The sequence below is a fragment of the Embiotoca jacksoni genome, unplaced genomic scaffold (assembly GCF_022577435.1).
Source record: "Embiotoca jacksoni isolate LCO1_2020_lvr unplaced genomic scaffold, fEmbJac1.0.p SCAF_3, whole genome shotgun sequence".
NCBI lineage: Eukaryota > Metazoa > Chordata > Actinopteri > Embiotocidae > Embiotoca > Embiotoca jacksoni.
In genome coordinates this window covers 5,908,945-5,931,369 of record NW_027185381.1, presented here as the reverse complement: position 1 = coordinate 5,931,369, position 22,425 = coordinate 5,908,945, and the positions used below count along the sequence as shown (strand labels likewise).

At 40.7% G+C, this 22,425-nt stretch overlaps 1 protein-coding gene across 2 annotated transcripts in view; it reads left to right on the top strand.

The window, feature by feature from the left end:
* LOC138206200 (transcription factor SOX-6-like) overlaps positions 1–22,425 on the top strand; it is a 115,871-nt gene that overhangs the window by 5,473 nt on the left and 87,973 nt on the right. For both annotated transcript variants that reach the window (XM_069162758.1, XM_069162757.1), the window contains exon 2: positions 12,409–12,478. The gene's annotated coding sequence lies outside the window, so the exon portion shown is untranslated. The remainder of the gene's footprint in view (positions 1–12,408; positions 12,479–22,425) is intronic.

The window sequence follows — 22,425 nt, the reverse complement described above, 5'->3', positions numbered from 1 at the left end:
AGGGTTGGAATTTTCCTTTAATAGTGAAACACTTTTGCCAGGTCAAGGTTTGTTTATGCATCCAAACTGTCATTTTGAATTACTTGTAAAGAAAAAAAGGAGAAAAAAGGAGTGTGCTTTATTTTGAGTATGCCTCGCATTAAAGTCTTCCAATATTTTAGTCACTCAGGAAACATTTTCACATTGATCTGAGGACAATGAAATGCCCCCCAAAAGGCAGATGGGTGCTGTTCCCTTTTTTGATAGGACAGAAAACGAGAGGAAAGCTGATGGTTTTAAATTCGTTTTTCAAAATGATGTTAAAATTCTTTGACAAGAGAACTCACGTACATTAGAAATCAAAAGGGGTGAGAACATTTTATGAAACCTTCCAAATGGACAAAAGAAACAGCATCAGATGCAGATTAATTTTAGTTGTGGTTGGCAAAATGTCAACACTCCTCTCAATTTAAATAGTGAATATTAACCTTTGTCTGTATCCTCTGCAGAAACATATAACATTTGAAAATAAACCTCTTTAGATTCTCTCATGTCGCATGCAAAAGAGATTAGTCTCCAAAGTCATTATTCATTGCTGTTTGGTTATGTAACTCTCATCACTGTAACTTTATTGTTTCACTTTAAGGCTGCTGACTCATTGTAAAAAAACATAATTCAATCTCTTTTCTTTCTGCTGCACTTGACCGACCCCCTGAGCTCCGCCAGATGCAGCCGCCAAAAGTAAATGTTAAAAAAAAGGGTCCTGGAAAAAACGTGCGTTGCAGTTGATTCTCTGCTAATTTGTGGACGTAAATTACAGGATTAAAGTGCTGTGGTCAGTCTTTTTAGTCCAGGCAAATAGATTACAGACTTTTTGTATTTTCGAGGAGATTAAAGGGTGACCAGGTGACTGACACATGTGCTCCAGTGAGTCTTTATCTGTCAGTCAGCCGTCACGACCTTGGATTGCAGCAGCAGCAGATGCTTTGGCAATTACACAGCTCCTGATGATTTTACAGAAAAGGGAAATCACATGCGAGCATGTCTCCGTGTTCAGGAGGTTTTCAGTCCTTCCTCTTCCATCCACTTTTCTTTAGTCTCTCCCACTTTTTCTTTCACTCTGCCTTTTTCCATCCTTTTCTTTTGGGTTACATTTAACAGATCCAAACCGAAAGGCAACTCCAAAATCAAATGTTGGCTGACGTGACAGATGATCTTAGCCCGCCTGTCAAGATCAATCGACAGCTAGAACTCCTATCTCTGACTAAAATCCTGAACATTTGCAGTAGCTATCTTCAGTTTTGTATCAAATAAGGACAGAAAAAAACAACCAGCCTCCCTTGTTTTACTAAACCAAAAATGCTGTCATATCAAATAACATGACTGGCACTGATTATTTTATCCCAAGTCTCATATGACAAGTGGGCTGTTGAAGCTCTGTCTGTGAGCCATTGTCTTTCCACAACTTTGAGTATTTGTGTTGCTGTCTGTCAGGGTCGTAGAGTGTGACATGGTGCTCGTCTGGGAAGTTGTATGGTTTGAGAACTGTTTATAAAGGATGAATGTTTTTGATTGTCGCCATGGCTTTAGCATTTATACTTCAGCGGGGTTTTTTTTTTCAAAAAGGAGATCCTGGCATTATCCTTGGTTAATTTGTGGTGCTGGAATTAAGACCATACCCTCTGTGGATTACCCAAACCCACAAATAGTGATTTATTTACAAGGTATTTTTCTTTTCTTTACATACAATTTGAGCTGTTTTGAACATCAAAGATACCTCAGAACTTCAATAAGTGAGGACTCTTAACTATAGTATGCTTAACATAATACAAGGAGTCAATATAGGAAAGTGGCTGTCATTAGCAAACATCTCCCGTGTAGGTTTATATTGCCTGAAATACAGAAGGGTGGGGTTCCACATATAAGACAATGTAAGTGCCAAAATCTTGACAGTTGTATGAATGTTTGAAAATACATTTGTTCATTTTTTGTATTATTCATAGCCAAGATGGGTGTTTCTGAATTATCAAACGCCGGTTGGCCGCCAGCATATGGTTTCCACTGACACTTTTTTTTTTCCCCACCCCTGAGGCACTCCCTATGTAAAACAAACAAAACTGATTATTTGCACTTTTGATGAGTCTGCTGTTGATGCTGCACGGAGGTATTATATGTGTAAATTGAGTCGCTATTTTTTGATTTATCTGCTCATATCTTACACAAGTTGGTTCCTAAGCCACTGCAGTATAATACTGCAGTTTTCATTTTGAACCTGCTCTATATGTTTGTTTGTCATGGGATGGAAAAGAAAAAGGAAACGTGCTCAAATGTTTGTGGTGAGGAAAAAGGCCTCCTCTGCTGTTCCCGTGAGCCTTTCTGACATCATATTGAGGGAGCAGCTCAAAGTGGCAAATGCGGCTCAGACTGACAAAACAGAAGTACATGCTACTGTGCTTTGACTCGGACCGTGAAGACCCACATGCATACTGTACTGAAACACACACACACACACACACACACACACACACACACACACACACACACACACACACACACACACATGTTCTAAGGCATACAACACATTTATAACGCACACAAAAACAGGCAGAGAGTGAATACACACTTAACTTCCCATTAAATGCAAATTTACTTTCACTTATTTATCTAATAAATACTTGATATTGGTGTATTATGTAAACAAGGTTAGACAGTAAATGAATGTGGAAGATACAGGTCTGGATAGGAAAAGGACAGTTTGCAATCCTCAGAGTGATAATTGTCAAAGGGAGACGTATTACGATTTGATTGAATATAAAAATGGAGGCAACATAAAATTTAATTCAATTCAATTCAATTTTATTTATATAGCGCCAAATCACAACGCAGGTTATTTCATGGCATTTAACAGATTAAAGTCCTTACAGCAGAACTTTACAACATTATACAGAGAAATCCAACAAATTAAAAATTCCCGCATAAGCTAAGAGGGAAAAAACTCCTCTTTAAGGGAGAAAAACCTCCAGGAGAGGGAAGGAAAAACTCCCTCTGAACAGGAAAACCTCAGACAGACCCAGGCTCAGGGGTGGGCGGCCATCTGCCTCGACCGGTTGGGGTGAGAGGAGAGCATAGAGAGAAAAGGACAGCATAGAGATAGAAGAGAATAACTGTTGGTGGAGATGACAAGCGCAGGGCCGAGACATGCAGCTCCATGACGGGACATCTGGAAAAGAAAGGACAGAAACTACGCGAGCGAGGGAACTAAATGGAGAGACAACATAAGCAAAAACTATAGGAGAGAAGAAGCATGAAGTTGATGAGATGTAATGGTGAGAAATGAGTTTATAGAGAGTTAAAGAGTGAGAGGAAAGAAGCTCAGTGCATAGCCAGGTCCCCCAGCAGCCTCGGCCTGTAACAGCATAACTGCAGGATGGTTCAGGACCACCTGAGCCAGCCCTAACTATAAGCTTGATCAAAAAGGAAAGTTTTGAGTCTAATCTTAAAGCTAGGGAGGGTTTCTGCCCTTCGAACACTAACTGGGAGCTGGTTGATTCCACAGGAGAGGAGCCTGAAAACTGAAGGCTCTGCCTTCCATTCTACTTTTGGAAACTCCAACTATTTAATGTTTGACTTCCATAAAGGTGACATCTAAGAGGCATATTACAAGACAAATTGTCCAAACTGAGACAGCAGAAGCTAATTTATTCGGACTACAAGTCCCTATTTGGTGAAGCTCCAAAAATGCTGGATCCTACATTTCCCAAAGTGCAGCTCAGTAATGTTTTTTCAATGAAACCCAGGTAAATGCTCAGACGTTTTAATCTTTCCATATCCATTTTAAGTCACTATATCATGACCTCAACAAAGCTCCACCACCCCATCATCAGTAAAAGGTGTAAAGATAGTGCGGGTAAATCTTCATGATAAAATAATTTTGTTCTTGCATTCTGATCAAAGTTGTACTTGGCTGTGTAAATACATTAGTTGTTGCCTTAAAGCAGCAGTGTGTAGGATTTAGTGGCACCTAGTGTTGAGATTGCAGGTTGCAACCAACTGAACACCCCTCCCCTCGCCCTCCCCTTCTGAACGTGTAGGTAAATCTAACGTGGCCACGAAACTCTGCCCCTTTTCAGCCCTTTCTGGGCTATCAATCCCAGAACTTACTCTTGGGAGACCAGGGTTAATGTTCCTTAGAAATTACCCAGAATTTTATAATTAAATATTTTCTTAACCATAACCAAGTAGTTTTGGTGCCCAATCGTGCTGCAACATAGTTTTTCACACCTAGGTGAGGCAAAACGTGACGCTGACATGGTTGACTCTTGTGGACTGACAGGTGTATTACATACTTTAGCATGACCCCAGGTTGGTCGATATAAGGGGCTGATTCAAAGATGATGAAAACACGACAATTTTTTGTTTAAGGTGATTACACACCAGTAAAATGAATAAATTCCATTCAGGTCCCCTTCTTGTACCATACTCACTTGGTTATGAGTTATTCAATCTGAAATCTTAAGACATTTTTGGTAACTTCATTTATCTTGGTGCATGATAGATTTATATTTTAGCTTCTGTGCTGTTAATGCTGGTGAACAGAGCTGGTGTCAGCAATGAGAAACAAAAAAAACCTTTGCAGGAATCTGTAGTTATTTGTTGCAGGACCAAGTGCATGGCATCTTTCTCATCTGCAGGCCAAACAAACTGAAAGGGATTAATAACCTCTAAAAACGTTTGAACAGAAAACAGCTGCTAACATAATGAGTTTGCCTTCTGAGTTCATGTTTACATTGTTTTTATAATTTGTTTCTTTCTGCTCCTCCCACCTATAGAAGCGCCACCCTCCTCTAAAAGCAGGCTGGGTAACCTTCACTTTACCACTGATGGTGGTTTAGAGTAATGGGGCGTGGTAGCAGGGTTCGGGGTGCGAGGCCTCTGAAATGATCCTGCGGTGAAGTAGTGAGGGCCAGGATAACATGGTCCCACCCGCTGAGCCAAAGCCCAAATCCAATTGGTCGTGAGCCAGCTTGTCTAAGCAGGGCGTTACCATGGTTTCCAGGCCGTAAAGAAGTCTTTAATCGAGCTGTTGTCATCATGAGATGGTGGTGAGTGTTTGGGCTCGCAGCAGAGAGATAGAGGCAACAGTGGAAAAAAAAGAGGAGGGAATGAAGGAGGCTGGATATCGACGGTGGCTCAGAATAGAAAAATACCGCTTTACGAAAGCAGCCCATCTTCGTGTGACACGCAAATCAGGTTCCTTTTTTATGTCATGAATGTACTCATAAATGACATACTCCTGACAACCTTCTGGCTCATGTTTTGTTTGTATATGGCATGCTACGTTCTGTACATACTGTTGGATTAGCAGAAGTGTGGTGTGTGGTGTTCAGTGATGACGGGGTGTGCAGAGGAGTGGCGCTGGCTCGGGTATCGAGCTGACTGGGCTCAGACCTCAGGTTTCCTCCACGTAGTCCAGCGCAGTCAGACAGACAGCGGCACCGTGGCCCGCTGACATTTGTGCAACAGTTTCACACACAAGAATACACACGATATGCTTCATGGTAGCAGCACTGTGTGTGAGCCACGTGAAAAGAAATACACGCACTTAATGGACCCCACCTGTTCTTTGTGGGTGCAAATTAGTATTATTGATCAGTCTGAGATGACTCAATACTGGAAACAACCAATCAGGTCAACTGCACTACTATATTGTTCGTGGTAGTTAAGTTGTCTTGACTGGCAGCCAGTGTGTAACCAAATAAAATGGCCTTTTGCCACGGTCCCTCAAGTCAATGGTTCCTGCCATTGCAGGAGGGAAAACTGCTGCCTCAGCAAGCTGTTTAGTCTCATTCTTAAAGAGCTTACACTGTGTCTCCCTGTTAAATATGGGAAACATACGTAGGCTGGCCTGTTATGTCAAATGTTATTGCTGGAGACCTTCCATAGGAAAAATCTCATTTGCTTTGTAAAGCACTGTAGTGAAAAGGAGCTTATGTCATAAAGACGCTATTGTGGCTGTTGCGGGGCCCGCCATGTGTCTGTGTGTGCGTGTGTGTGTGTGTGTGTGTGTGTGTGTGTGTGTGTATGGCTCTGTCTTTAAGTGTCACTACTTTGACCTGCACACTATGGATCTCACGTGTGTTTTGCTCACATTTGTGCAGGTTTGAAATGGACCTGTGCCGTTTGTTCATGATGCATATAAGGCGAGTTAAGAGGTGTCCCTTTGTGCTCAAGATTTACGAATGACAGCCGCTATTGTAGTCACCACAAACGGTGACATATTTTTCCTGCCTGCCTCTCTTTGATTTTATGTGTTCTTTGTAATTGTGCAGCTCCATGACATTTGCTAGAGGACAAGGTACAATATAATAATGGTGATGATGGAGGAAGTCATGGTGTGTTTCAGCTTGAAGAGAAGAAAATATTCACCCAATCTGCATGATGTAACACAAACATTTACATTTGAAAATAATGACTTGCCAAAGTTTATAATAGTTTAAAAACATTTCTTGTGACTGTTAACCTAATACAAATTTGTTGAAGTCCTCTTTCACATGGGAAGTTGTTTCTGCTGCACACAGGCTTTTACTGGGACAGTGCAAGTAAAAAAAAAAAAAAGATCTTTGATGATGAACAACCCCACACATAGAAGATGGACACAAAATGTGAATAGTATCATAAAATTACAAAAATGAGTGGAAATCAGATTAATATCTGTTTGGCGTGAAATCTTGGATTGAACTTTACAGACCCCAAGCAGGCAAGAAGTCTGTCTCAGTTATAGAAACAAACAGTGGGAAAAAAAGTTAAGGAAAAATACTTAAACCTAATAAATGTTTACAACATGCTGAAGGTTTTTAAATGTAACAAGTAGGAGCAGTAATAGACGGGGCAGTATGGATCTGGCAGATGAGATAAATTATATGTTTGATTTCTCTTATGAATACAAATTGCAGATATACAGGGGAAGAAAAGATTGGAATAAAACTGGATATTTATTGCCGCCACAGTTTTTTCAATTGTTATTTTTTAACCGTTCCTGACGACCACCTCCTCCATCCAACAAGTCTCCTCTCGCATTCAGCTTCTTCATGTTTTACAGAGCAGCAGATTTGTGCGCTGTCCTCTAAATCATTTCCCTCTCTCGCAGATTGCTCCCTGCTGGAATATTGGCCTGACAGACCTTTTTCTTTTTTAACTCCCTCTACTTCCCCAGTGGACTCATTTACATTTATGCACGCAGCAATTAATTACAGGCTGGCGCTAGCCTTGTAAATTAGAAGGAGCCGAGGTCGCCCTCATTAATTGCCCCTGACAGTTAAAGCCTTGTTTGGGTCGTGACAAGGTTGACTTTCGGCTGGGACAGTGGAAGCTTAGCAGAGGTTGGCTTGTCTTCATACATCTGATATCACTTTGCAGCAAATGAAGAAATTTACTTTCTTGAAGAATATGTTATTTTGTACTATAGTTTTTCTCTTTCTTCCTTTGGACACAACATGGTCTTGCACCTTTTATGTTCTTGGCAGCCATAGGTCATCATTCCAGGCCTTGCGTTTTTGTCTTTAGCGTACCACCTTCTGTGTTTTTTGGGGTCTTTCATCCAAAGGCTTGTGGAGTTTTTTTTTCTATAGACCCAGGAGTCAGGCAGGCAACTTCTCACGGTGTTGGCCTTTTCATACGAAGACGCTCCAACTTTTTCCGCTCCTTCCTTCACAAGGAGCGCCTTTCTTCTCTGTCACGCAGCGATGTGTTTGTGCATACCTCACCGGCTTGACAAAAGAAGGGAGAGATCCTATTCACTTTTGCCTTTGACATTCGTCTCTTGTTTTTACAATCTTTCCAAAGCGCACTGTTTGCACAGTGGGGCAGGCTTTGTCTTGAAGGAGTGGGACAATGGTGAGCACCATAATGTAATCTCCTAAGGGTAGCGAGCAGAGGGGTGAGGTTCAGATGTATGTGCTGGCGCTTGCCTTGCCATCCCTCTCCGCCCCTCCCACCCCTTACCTTAGCAATATTTCATGTTAAGAGTGACTTGGTAGAGAATGCATTTTGTCACTTAAGCTTCTGTAATGTTCACCTCTGTGTTTTGTGACGGGAACACAAAAGCTTTTCACTCATGCAAACATCCCTTTATCTTGTTCCACATTTTAAAAGTATTCTATAGCAGTTTGACCACCCACATGCATATCCTCAACCCCATCTTTTTTACTGACATAATCAGGAAACATTATCTTTCCCTCACCTTAACCAAGTATTTTAGCAGCCTAAACTCCGGATGCAGATGTCAACTCCCAGTGTCAAAGTCCAAAAATCTTTTTTTACACGAACCAATCACCTTACTATCTCTGTACTGTGTAAAGAGCTCAGTATACTTCAAACAATTGTCGTACATTTTTTAAACCAACCAGACAATCCCGCCCACTTTACGTCTTAAATAGTCTGGCACACAGAGTTTAGGGGACAGTTCATTTGTTTGATGAGAACAGCAACGCTTTCATCTTTAGACATGCTCCGGACACATGTTGTATGATTTAGTTTGCTTCAAACATGTAACTAAGAAACTAAGTTCAAGGTGCAAGGCTTGGCCAAAATCCTCAGCAGTTTGACGCTATATAAGTCCCAGTTTCAAAGTGTGAAATACAGTGAATTAAAAGCTTAATAAGATGCTTGCTTGCAGATCCAACGTAAAACACAGAGAAATAATCACAGAACAGTATGAAGCTCGTACAACATGACCAGCGGTCCTCCAAGAGTCCACGTGTGCTATAAGCTCATCATTTATCGGTCAAGTGAGCCTCATTTTGGTTTAATTGCCCATATGATTGGTTGGAACCATACTCGGTTTCCTATGGTGCAGACATGGAAGTGGCAGCACAGAACCTCATGCAGTGCTAAGCTCATTGAGAGAGCTTCTGTCTCATAGAGTTCCATTGTTCTTACTCCAGTGTGTCTGCGTCTGCACAAGTGGCATTGACAGCTGCAACAAGACAACATTTTGGACTGTGCATATTTTGTTGCGTGAATGCGTGCATTCATTGTGCAGGTGCAAGCCTCGCTGTGAAGATAATACAGTGCATCATCTTGATATTGCCCACCTCTTTTCTTACAATCTATAATGCTGTGATGTCACAGCTTGCATTTTCCAAAGGCAAATTTCGGGCCTTTCACTTTGCTGCCGTACGTTTTTTTTTTCCAGACAGGTGCTTTTTTATTTTTTATTTTTTGCAGCTGGCTCAACTGTAGGGAGACATGTGCCATTTTACAGCTGTTGGACAGTAGGCCAAAAAGGTAGCTGTTACTTCCTGCAGTTGTCAGGAGGAGCCTAAAATGGTTTTATAGCCTGGTTCTCCTATGTCAGGTCCCCCTCTCAGAAGTGACTGAGAAGAGCAATGGTTGGGCATGTGACAGTGTGGGAACAGAGCAAAAGAAACACAACAAAATTGGCTTGGTGTCTGAAACAGTGTGTCAGCTGGTCTGAATGTTTCTGTTTGAGCGGTGACTAGGATGACTAGTTTCCAACAAGCCGAATGTGGTGCAAAGAGGAGGTTTGTGAGGGACAATGTGGGACACATTAGCAATTGTGAGAGGTAGTTGAAAATGTTGATATGTCCATCGAACTTAAACACACAATGCCGGTTACAGCTTAGGCTTTTAGCATGTGAAAGACAAAACAAATATATCTTATTTGAATGCAACTTTCTGAACTCCCACACTAAGTAAATAAAAAAAAACATAAAATGAAGTTGAAGTTTCACGGTAAATGGTCTTATGTGATGCCAGCTTCACTACGGCAGTTTGCTGACCTGTATCATTGTCTTCGCTGCTTCATTCATAGCCTTTGGAAAAAGCCACATATTAGAAAAGTGTCTGTCCTCCAGTGTTTAGGGACACAGGACAATGGAAAACCATACTGTTCTGTCCCACATAAAGTCACAAAAATTGTTGAATTGTTTCCCTGTATAATGTAAATTTTTCTGTAAGGACTTTGGTGTGTTAAATGCCATGAAATAACCTCTGTTGTGATTTGGCGCTATACAAATACAATTGAATTGAATTGAATTGAATTGAAATTGAATTGAAATAACTCAGTGATACAATCCATCTACTTTTAGAATACTGACTTAAAAAAAAATAATTGTATTACTCTTCAGGCCTCTGTAATTCCATCGGCAAAGATTCAAATCCTGATATTGGAATGAAATATTTTCTGATACCAGAGGCAAGATTTGGCAAAATCACATATTTCAATAGATTGCGCTAAATTGTTTGTATCTCCTGCAAAAATGCCTGTATTAATTAACAGTGATTTCTTTACAGTGTTACATCAGAAAAAAAGGCAACATTAGGCTACATATGTCAAACAAAATGTTTAGAGCTTGCTTTCTTATCTAGTTATGCTGTAATCACTAATGTGTACATATGACTTGTAAAAAAAGCATAACATGATCATATTGTGACGATATGACTCCACTTCAGGCCAAAAGATGAATACTGAGGATAATACTTCGAATTTTATTTGTACAGATTGAAAGTCTGCATGTGCAGGTATTAAAAAATTATACTCAAAAACTCTCCTAACACACCTTCAGTGACACAGTACCAGTCCTGCACACTGCTTTTACAGCAGTTACAGTTAATGGAGTTTTAAATGCGGTATTTACATATATGTACATGCCAGTTTTAAGCAGAAATGAACGGTCCATTTTGTAAAGAAAACATGCTCTCTGCATAAGGCCCTTGCTGAATGTGTGTGTGTGTGTGTGTGTGTGTGTGTGTGTGTGTGTGTGTGTGTGTGTGTGTGTGTGTGCTTCACGGCATATCTCCTCTACTGGGCAGCCAGCTGTCTCTCTGATTACCCAGCATCCTTCAGGTGTCGGATCTGCCATCTGCAGATGAGTGGCAGGGCGAGTGGAGGGAAGGAATGGAGGGGAGAGAGAGAGAGAGGGGTGGTTAAAGAGAAGGAGAGGAAACAGAATAACTGGTTCTGCAGACATCTGGAACATGTTCAGACGGGTCAGCAAGAGCCGCAGAGTGCGAACGGCGCTCAGGGGAATCCAACTCGCAGTCACTTGATTGAAAAGGTGGCTTTTTGAGCCTTTTGCTGTTCAACTTTTGTTGGGGAAAAACAGAAAAAAAGCTGCATTTTATAAAAATGTTCGCAGGGGTGTTTCATTGAAGTGTTTTTGCCGACTATTTGTTATCATTATTATTATGAGAACTTCTTAGTGTACAAGCCTTTGAGTTGCTCTAGTCAGAATTGCCCTTAATTGTGCCCTGAGAGAAAAATGGATCCAAGAGATAATCATTTGGTTGATTAAAGACATGAATAAAAGATCATACATGCCCAGTGTTTGCTTTTTTTCTTCATTGTTCTCAATTAGCCTCAAATTGTGGAATCAAAGGCGCGTTTGTAATGCCCTCTTTGTACAACTTAGATGTTGTGTTAGGGCGCCGTCATGATGTATATGATGAAAAATGCGTCTGTGGTGTGTTTCGTTGCTTGTGTTGTGTGAACAGATGCTCTATCTTTAAGTCTCCTCCTGTTCACTTCTTTCTTTCTTGAATTAGCGACCTCCTATTCTCAATTAGGACTATCTCCCATCTTCTCTCAATTTGGGGCCTTCACAGGGCGGTCCCATCCTTATCACGGTACCTTCAAAGCGCTCCGTCGGCAGTTTGACCTCTTTGATGTTGTTATTTGTTTTCTAGGACCCCAGGTTTAGCAAATGGCTGTTTGTAGTGTGCATGTGAGGCTATAATAAGGCTGACCCCAGGTTAGCTCTCCGAGTCGGAGTAGTCTGTTCAAACCATGCAGCCCAAGAATGGTGAGGTTCTTTTTTCTTGTTCTTGCTGGAATCAATTTTTGAAAGAAAATATCAGGCATCACTAACTATGTTAAGGCAGATTCCAGCCAATTTTTCAACTTCAAAGCTGTGTACAAGAATCACACTGTTTGTCGTTTGTCCGGCTTTGCGTGGCTGAGTGTGTGCTGTTGTTTGTGCAGTGAAAGTGCTGTGAGAGAAATACACTGATCCTCTGTTGGCTCTGCTGTGGACTTCACACAGGACCTCTGTTCTGTCTTGAAACATCCGCTACAGAGGCCTCTCAGGTGGGCTAAGAGTGTTTACTGGGCTCCAAGAACAGCTTCCAATTCAAATTGTCATACTTCGTCAAACCCTCAGTTTGTTGGCGGGATGGCAAAAAATTTGGTCAGTGTTCATACAAATTTTCCTGATTTGGATTGCAACACAATCCTCCTTTCTAAGGTCAACTATTTAGTTTTTCTTGTCCTGGTTTTAACATGTCTGTGGCAAAATGTTATTATTTTTATAATTTGGGCCAACTTACCCTTTAAATTTATCGCAACAATGGCAAACGTAATTAATACTTATTTAAATCAAAGTAATACAATTTTTTTTCTTGTTTTTCCAGGTGACGTTCATGAATATTAAAGTCATCCACAAGTGAGAAGAGGGTGTTGGAGCTGAAGTCTCTTATTTCAGTAAGTTTCCCTCTTCGATGGATACTAATGACAACAAGTATTCCCTTGTACTGTAACACTGCCAGCTTCTTCGTGCTTTTGTGCCACTGTTTGGAACTTTGGATGATTGCTCCCATGAAAAGGCAGATAATAAGCTTTCACAGAGAGCACATTATTGTTTCGGTAGAGCAGAACAGAGCAACTCTTGCTGGTGTTTGAACACGGCACGTTTTGCACCAGCGGTTGTGATCGCTGAGTAGAGCGCTAAGTGTATATGTGTGTGTGCGTGTTAGTCCATGTTAATAAAACTGTATCTGACTCTGTGCAGTCCACAACCTCTCGCCCCTCCATCGGCACATACAGAACACTTTTGATTTGTTTCGCAGCAAATGCAGACCTCCACTCCGGGTAGTGTTCTGCCTTGTGCTCCCTCAATAGCTGCTTTCACTTGGGTGAAGAAAGGGGTCTTTTAAAGGCTCTCACAGGCATCACTCCAGGAACCTTTCAGCGCTGGGACCCTACAGTATGCCTTTTAATGGACTTTCTCTCTGTGAGCAATAAAGATTATATCTGAAGTCAAATAGTGCTGTAGGTAACACAAGCCTAAATTAAGCTGGTGAGGTCGCAGCAGCCGATCTCCATGGTTTCAGCAGAGGCAGGAGACATATGAAATGTACAGATGGGAGAGGATGGAGAAAAGAGTGATCTGACCATCTGGCTAATCCCCCTATTTAAGAATACTTAATAAGGCCCTCTCTAGTGGCCCTTGAGCCGTGTCACTGCTAGGTCAACAAGTGGCCTGTTTGATTCTCACTGGCATCTCCCTGCCAGAGAGTGGACATTAACGCTTCAGTGCTTTGTTGCGAGTGATAGTCTGTGTCTCGCTGGTTGGTTGAAGAGCTCAGTTTTAAAGACTTGATTTATGTCTCGTGGAAATTGTCACGTATCACAATCGAGAGCTGTGTCGTCAGGACTACATTAAGAGGTCACAAGATAATTCAATGCTGATGATGAATGGGATGGGTAAGCAGAATATAAAAGAATATAAATGACTGAATAAATAAATATATAGACAGGAATATTTAATTTTTTTCAGAATTCCTTAACATGTTTTTTTCTTGTGAATTACTCAGTATTTTTTTTTTTTTTTTTTTTTTTTTTTTACCTTTTAGTGCTCAGAAAAGTACCTGTAGTAATTAGATAAGGAATAATCTCTCATGGCTGAGCTGATCTGTGATAATGAGACCACTGACAAAATGTTGCTATAATTATATAAAACTTTGTTTTATGGAGTCTTATGACAAAAAGGTCGGGAAAGACTTATCCGATGCAACAATGCATTAATGTTGCTGTTTGATGATCGATTTAAAGAAATTAAATTAATATAATTTATCGACAAACTGCCCTGCATCTTAGGAACAGAATTGTGTCAAGTTTGGGGAAAACCGGACCATTTTTAATTCCACCAAACTCCAAATTTCATCACTTCATCTGGAAATTTTAAATGACATTATTGTGTCTTTTAACAAGCAATTTCTCTTCAAATCTAATAACGTAGCGGTAAGATGACAAGTGTACCCTCCTAACAAAATTACAGTCTTTATAGAGTACCAATCCTGTTGTGACAGCAACAATTTATGGTATCTTTGTTTCAAAGCAGTTTGGAAGGAAGAGCATGCTGTGCACCAAAGGATCTGCAAAATCAAGGTCTGAATTTAGTGTAAACATCTAATCGCTTTAATTGGAAGAGCAGGAGTGCGTCTTTAACAACATCGGACAGTTTACAAAATTTCAGTACCCTCGGAGTGTGGAGAACGAGATTCAAATTTAGGAATTATTTTTTCGGGTTGACTGTCTGTAGGTCTGTCCTATTCCATGATGAAGTGATGACATTTAATATCCAAAACGTCAAAGGTCAGTTGTCCACTTTTATGGCCTTTATTTAATACGTTTACTGAGGAACAGAAGGGGAGATTGTGACCATATTTCACATCTGGTCAGTCACTGAATTGGTGACACTAATCCTGGGTGTCCACCTTGAAACTATGCTGATTGTATAGATCTCCTGTGTCAGATGTGTGTGAAGCAGCTATGTTTTAGAATTTGCAGTTTTTTTTGGTAGCAACAAGCATTGTTTTCTGTCACAGCTACAACTTTACGTTCTATCGGCTTTATTGGCCAAGTACGCGACTCTGGTTTTTGTTTCTCAATGGATTTACACACTACAGTACACTACATACAGTAGAACAAGAGTAACAAAACAAAGATTAACAAAGTCAAATCAGTTCCTTTGATATATCCCTAAAAATGCACTTAATACATTTTTATTAAAATCCCCTTCAAAGTCTTTGCCACATATATTACATGAGTCTTGACAAACATGGATGTAAACTGCAACTTGACAGTTTGGTGGAGGTATACAACCGGTAGGTGGTAATTCTAATAATTTGTGCATCCAAAATCTGTTTAGTCCTGGATTAGGAAAATAAGATCATCATTTATTTAGTCATACATTTACAGAATATATGCATGGCATGCTTTTTGATGTTCTCATCTCAGATGTGTACATTCATGCTGAACCTGGAAACCATAAATACAGCTGCAATGAGCAATGAAAAATATTTTTGGGAGCCAATGCAGCCACCTTATACAACATGACAGCCCTATTTGTGGAGCTATGCTGTTACACATGGCTGCTGTAATAGCAGTCATTTGCAAAGAGTTAGAAAAGTGACCAGACAGCAAGCAGCCGTTGGGATGATTTGTGGTAAGCAAATGAGCTAATGAGCTAATGAGCCCACTGAGGTTACCTGTTTGGCTTCCCCCAAAACAATGTCCTTCTCTACTCCGTTCCTTTTTACTGCAGCTTTGTATGTGAACTTCACTGTTTTACAGTTAATAGGCAGCGTCTAACAAAATTGTGTGTCGTTTCTCAGTACTTAACCTTCTGTTAACAGTGAGCTATTATGTCCTCCTGATCTCAGACATTTAGTTAATTGATCTGATTTGTCCACACATATGAAATGTCCACTTAGGTCTACAGAGGACAGAATGCCTTGGAAGTCTGCTGAGAGGAAGTTATTTAGCAATAGGAAAAAAGAGGCGAACACTAGCAATCTGCACAGGCCATGCTTCAAGTTGGCGCATTCATCCATGCGTGCCAGCTCACCAGCACATCAGGACAAGTACATATGTTCCTGTGTTATGTATTTAGTTTTTTTTCAGGCTGTGTCTGTATCGATTTATTTGTGTTTGTGCTTGCATGCATGTTTTTGTTTTGCACACTCATGCCTCATCAACATCCCGTCTGAGGCCCATCTGGTTTGCTTTGAAGAGGCTCGTGGAGTTGCAGCGGCCGAGGCTTTAAGGCAGGGCCAAGCCAGCAGCAGTTCCTCCCCACTTACACATAAGTCCATGGTGCGAGGCCCATTGCCAGTAACAGTATAGACCGACCCTTGTGGCTACTTCCCAAACCACCCAAGCTCATACCCCACTTTCTCTCTTCTATTGCCCTTGAAATGGGGCCTGCTCTAAATATTATCTCCCCCTGTGCTTTATCCCTCCGTTTATCCCTAAGTCGGCAGAGAGAAGAAAGCAGCCGTGGGGCTGAGTCACTTTTTCCCCTCTTTTCTCCTCTCTCCAAAACCGCAGGCAGCGGCAGCGGCTTCCTGGAGATGAGCGCTTTTGTCTGTTGTGTGACCGCTGCGGCTTTAGGCAGATCCTCCTCTGATGAGGTAATGCACGAGCTAAATGAGCAGGCAGAGTGAGAAAGACGGGAGGTGTAGCAGGAGAGCAGCATCAGGATGGATCTCATTTTTAACTTTTGATTTGTCCATGGATTCATGCTTTCTCCCAGCAACACCCTGCTCCACATGGAGGCCATCACACACATTCACACCTCCTTAGAGTGGGCCAATGTGACCAGTGATCAACTGGTGGCTGCTGATCAGCTCCGCTACATAACTGTGGGTTGGGTCCCCGTTGCTTTGGAGAAAGCACATGATACACACACCCCAGGCCAAGAGAAAGAGTTGGCGGTGTTAGGAGCTGTAGTACACGAGGGATTGGCAAAACTCAAACTGGAGGAGAAATGGGAAAATGTTGAAGTGACGTGCGAGTAAATGTGCTTCTTGAGTTCTGTATTACACGGACACGGGACTCTGTTAGTAATTAGTCATTTTATTTAGTTCTTTTCTGCAACCTATTTTGATGAATAACAATAAAAAGTTTTCCTTTTTTGTTTTGTTCCATCCATAAAACAAGACAGTAAATCCAAAAACAAAACAAATGACCCCAACTTGAAAAGCTATAATTTTGATGCACTTCTTTTTGCTTATACATCTTTCTAAAAGCTAGACTTCACAATTGCAGAAATAATTAGAATTGTTTCAAGAAGTTACAAAATCTTATCGTGTACACAGCAACATTTTGCATCAATATTTAACATTATTTAAAGTACAAATTTTGTCTTCAACTGTCCCAAAATAATGAAAGTCTTTCATTATTCAGACACAGTGTTTCAGTTGTTATTTTAGAAGTTCTTCATAGATTTAAAAAAACAAAACAAAAAAAACACATAAAAGGTTTTATGTGATTTTATGTGAAAGAGTCCATTCAGCTTTCACAACTGGCAGTAAAAATGTTGGACAGAAACCCAGCTTGTGTGTGTCCTGCGAATGTGTTTCAAAAGTCTGCTCCTGTAGGAGTGTAATGTGTGCTCTTGATCTTTTTGTCCTCATTTCTTTGGTGACAACTCTTATCTGCTTGGACCTCACGCCTCGTGTTGAGGAATGCCACCACACTCGCTGACATTCAGGATAATTGCTTCCTGTTTTAACTGTCATGGGTCCTGCAGGTTAAAGGCTGGGGTCAATCTCAGCTGTTGTGCTCTGGGCTACAGGGGACGCCACCTGGTCCTTAGATCACGGTGATCCAGCATATTATTCTTTCCAAACAATATGCTTCCTCACCTTTTTACATTCTTTAACATGTTGTAGCTGGAAGGCGGTCTTTTTTTCAGCTCTTTGGCTTCCTTCAACACTTCATTAAAAACAGTGGGGTTTTAAGTAGCCTGTGTTTGAATGGAGTGCCGAATGTGTCGGCGAGAGGACGAGAGTTCAATTCAATTCAATTCAATTTTATTTATATTGCGCCAAATCACAACACAGGTTATTTCATAGCACTTAACACATTAAAGTCCTTACAGCAAGACATTACAATATTATACAGATAAACCCAACAATTCAACAATTCCCACATAAGCTAGGAGGGAAAAAACTCCTCTTTAAGGGAGAAAAACCTCCAACAGAGGGAAGAAAAACTTCCTCTTAACAGGAAGAAACCTCTGACAGAACCAGGCTCAAGGGTGGGTGGCCATCTGCCTTGACCGGTTGGGGTGAGAGGAGAGCATAGAGAGAAAAGGACAGCATAGAGATAGAAGAGAAGAACTGTTGGTGGAGACGACAAGCGCAGGGCAGAGACATGCAGCTCCATGGTGGGACATCTGCAAAAGAAAGAAGAGAAACTATGCGAGCGAGGGAACTGAATGGAGAGACAACAGATAATAAGCAAAAACTATGGGAGAGAAAAAGATGGTGAGGTATGAGTCAGTTAAAGAGTAGGAGGAAAGAAAAGAAGCTCAGTGTGTAACGAGGTCAGTCTAATCTTAAAGCCAGAGAGGGTTTCTGCCCCTCGATGGAGGATCGAGGATTTTCCTGATTGTATTAATATTACTTTGATGAAAGAAGGCAGTTCTGGAGATTTGCTTTATATGGTGGCTAAAGGACAAATCCTCATCAAAGATGACTCCAAGGTTCCTTACAGTTTTGCTGGAGGCCAAGACAACGTCATCTAGAGCAACTAAGTGATTACAGAAAGAGTTTCTGAGGTGTTTAGGACCAAGTACAATAACTTCCGTTTTGTCTGAATTTAGAAGCAGGAGGTTTTTGGTCATCTAGGCCTTTAGACAGGCTTCAAGTTTTACTAACTGATTTGTTTCATCTGGTTTTATACAAAGATATAGCTGAGTGTCATCTGCATAACAATGGAAGTTTATGCAGTGCTTCCTGATGACATCTCCTAATGGAAGCATGTACAAAGTAAAAAGTATTGGGCCTAACACAGCCTTGTGGAACTCCATAACTAACTGTGGAACTCCATAACTAACTAACTAGTTAGGATGCAAAGCACCAACTCTGCAACAATATTCCCCCTGCATATAACACCTGTTTGCATATAACACCAGACTTGTGTCAGCTTCTCATTTGTGAACACTATTTAACCGACCCTCAATGCAGCTCACTAACAAACCCCAACAACATTACATCCTCATAATTATAGTATTCTCATTACAGTAAAAATCCTGCACCTCATTTTAAAGCTGCCATCAGCTAAAATTAACTGGCCTTGATGGCTGCTGATTGCATTCCTTCACTGGCCAACCTCCATTTTTAGTGATCCGATCATTTAAGTACATGCTAGCATAATTGAGGTCTCTTCCTTGATTAGATTTGCACCATCTTTTAACAAAGCCTGCTCGAACCTAATCCAATGAGCCCCTTTGTAGCAAGAGAGGAGGGATGACATCGCTCCTGGTTAGCTTCAGAATCAACCATGCCGTCGAGCAATTAGAGGCCACGCTGATAAAGAGGCCGGACAGCTGCAACTAATGACACAATGTTTCTCAAAGCTTGCAAGATAACAAGAAGTGAGCTGAGCAGTAATTTATACAATGGCTTGCATCTACTTTAGGCATGCAAACTTTTCAGAATCGGCTTACAAATGAGAATTTAAGTTCAAGGCATCGTTAACAAAATGTTTTTAATTAAGAATAAGTCACAAAGCAGCAAGGCAACAGTCTGTTCTTTCAAAATAAAATAACATGTCTGGTTTTGATTAGATTTTAATCTTAAACGAGGATTTCAAACATGAGCCTTTTCTGACTGGACTTCATGCCACTTCCACACTGAAGCCCTCCTGCTGTGCTTCGAGGCATGTTGATGTCTTAGACTTGTACTCCGTTACACAAACATCATGCACTTAGCAGACCTGACCCACTGGGAACAAGTGGCTCACTAAGGTGTAGAGGTGTCAGCTCTGGCTGCGTCCTCCGGTGACACCAGCCTGTCCATAATCACAGTTAGACTAAACCTCCCCCCTGACCTGTGGCTGTGTGTCACACGCTCAATCCCATAAGCTTCTCCTTTGTTCTGTGTCACTCCCAATTAGTCAAGTACCAGGAGTCAGACTCGAAGAAAGTGTACGGTGTGTGTAAGATGACATGATTGTACTTGAATACTTTATTAAAGTTAACTCCTGAATGCATTTTTTTGTCTATAAGAAGCCAGTTACAACAAATCAGTGTGAATGAGAATCAGAGCTGAACTGATTAGTTGAGGGACAGTCATGTTTTAAACCACTTTTTAAAGGAAACGTTTCCCAAATTTGCTAGTTCCAATTTGATGACAATTTGTGATCAGACGATTAATCAATGGCTCATGAAATAACTCCCAGAATGAAGAATGAATCTAATAAGTTGTAGTTTATTTATTTATGCCTCCTAGTCACTTTTCTGTAGCTTCTCTGTCAAGAAAGTCATAGAAACAAAAGGCCATGAAATCATAGCATAAATTGTTGATGAGAAGGCAACATACTTCAGCACACACACACACACGCACGCACGCACGCACGCACGCACACACACACACACACACACACACACACACACACACACACACACACACACACACCTGAGAGAGAATTGTAGCTGATGTTTATCTTTATTTCATTTTACAGGCAAATATATGTCATTAGTCTTCGTCTAATGGATGAGTGTGTAGATAATGAATGGATGAGTGTTTAGATTAAGAACAGGAAGGGTTTGACTCAGTCAAGGCTCTCCTTCTCTCTCTATCTCTTCCCATTTATTCTGTGTCTGTAAACCCTCCTCTATTCGTAACAATAGGATTTCTCCTTAAATTGGTCAGAACAAGTCGAAGCTCACCTGTTCAAGCTGCTGCCAATCCAGAACTATTTCTATAGTTCCCTTGATGTTCAATGATCTGGCCCATAAGGTGCCAAGGGATGAGCAGACAGCTTGGTATGTTGGGCAGGAACCTGTAAAGAGGTGAAAAAAAAGAGAAAAGGAACAAAGGATTTTGGATGCAGGCCCAGTTCGTGAAAGGCTGTTTTGGAAATCAAAAGCTGTTGATTGCAGTTTCAGGATGTTTTTGCAGTGCATTTCTGATGGCAGTGTACTTTATTGAAGTCATTCAGTGCTGTCTGAACAGCCATAGCAAGTCACAAAATGTGAATTTTGTAAATTTGTAAGCATCTGTCCTCCACTTTATCAGGATCTGAGTTTACAGCTGGTTGTTAACATAAGCTGATATGCAGTGAGATAATTGATCTTTGATTTACAGGGAAAACAATGCTGTATTATGTAGGCCAGGGATACTCCAGACTGGAGCAACTGTGATGTGAACGCAGGCCAAATTTATGTGCTTGTGTTCAAGAGGGCAAGCAGCTCTGAAGTATGTTTGTTAAAGCCTTTGGATGAGGCTCTAAAATGCCTGGCTCCCTTTCAAATACTGGATCACTTGCTGATAATAGAGACAGGTTTTTGATGCTGTTGCCAATTTGTCGTTATTAAAAGATATGTGTTTAGATAAGCCATCAAAACGGGCTGCATACAGGCACTGCTGCGGAAAAACCTACACAAATGCAAATGATTTATCATCTAGATGCTATTAATTAAACCTATGGAGTCTTACTCAATAATTAATGTCTATTGGCATATGACCCTATTTGCCATACAGTAAACAGCATGTCTCATAACTATGTATGAGATTTTGTAGTCAGCTAATATATGGCTGAAAGGCCCAGAGACAAGCCCTTGGTCTTAATAAATCAGTCATATCTAATGAACCCCCTAATTGTGATTTACAGTCTGCAAGCCTAGTGCTGCAATGGAGAGTGAGAGGGCTGACAGAGAAACAGAGAGTGAGATAGAGAGAGAGAGAGAGAGAGAGAGAGAGAGAGAGAGAGAGAGAGAGAGAGAAAGAGAGAGAGAGAGTGGCCTCGTCCAGTGGCATCAGGCAAAAAAGAGAAACGCTGCTTTATTAAAAATGCTGTTCCCTTCCAGCGACTGTGAAATTCTTGCGTGAGTCTCATGAGAGCTTTGTCCAGATATGATCCATAATGCGATAAAAATCAAGCAGCTGGACGAGCAACCATACACTCGCAGTCCATCCAAAATATATTGAGAGGCAGATGGATATTTAAACATTCACATTAAGTCATAATCTACCCATTTGAGGTCCTTTAAAATCTTTTTTCCTGTGGTATTTTGCTTTGGATATTTTTGTCGTTAATGCTTCAGTTTCTGTTTCTGTTTATGGTATTATTTTTACACTATACATGTCTTTTATTATGCATAACAAACTAATTGAAAGCATGCATTACATTCCTTCTGTGCCTGGGTACTCTATAGCATTGGCACTTCTCAAAAACAAATGTGAAAGCTTTCATTAAAAGCTGCACAGAAGAATCACTGCCATCTATTGGTTGATACACAAATGTCAGACTTTCCACAACTGAACAACCCCACCTGAGTCTCAAATATTTGTTTTGATTCATTACATTACATTACATTTCATTTAGCTGACACTTTTATCCAAAGCGACTTACAATAAGTGCATTTCAACCATGAGGGTACAAAACCCAGAACAACAGGAATCAAGAAAATACAATTTCTTCAAGAAAGCCAAACTACAAAGTTCTATCAGTAAGTGTCATTTTAAGTGCTACTAAAGTTCTGCTGTTAGGTTAGGTTAGGTTAGGTAGTTACTTTATTAATCCCCGAGGGGAAATTTTTTCGCTACAGCAGCATACAGGAAGCAATAAGATAATAATAGAATAATAGAAAAGCAATAAAATAGCAGTAAAATAGCAGTAAAAAATATAAAATA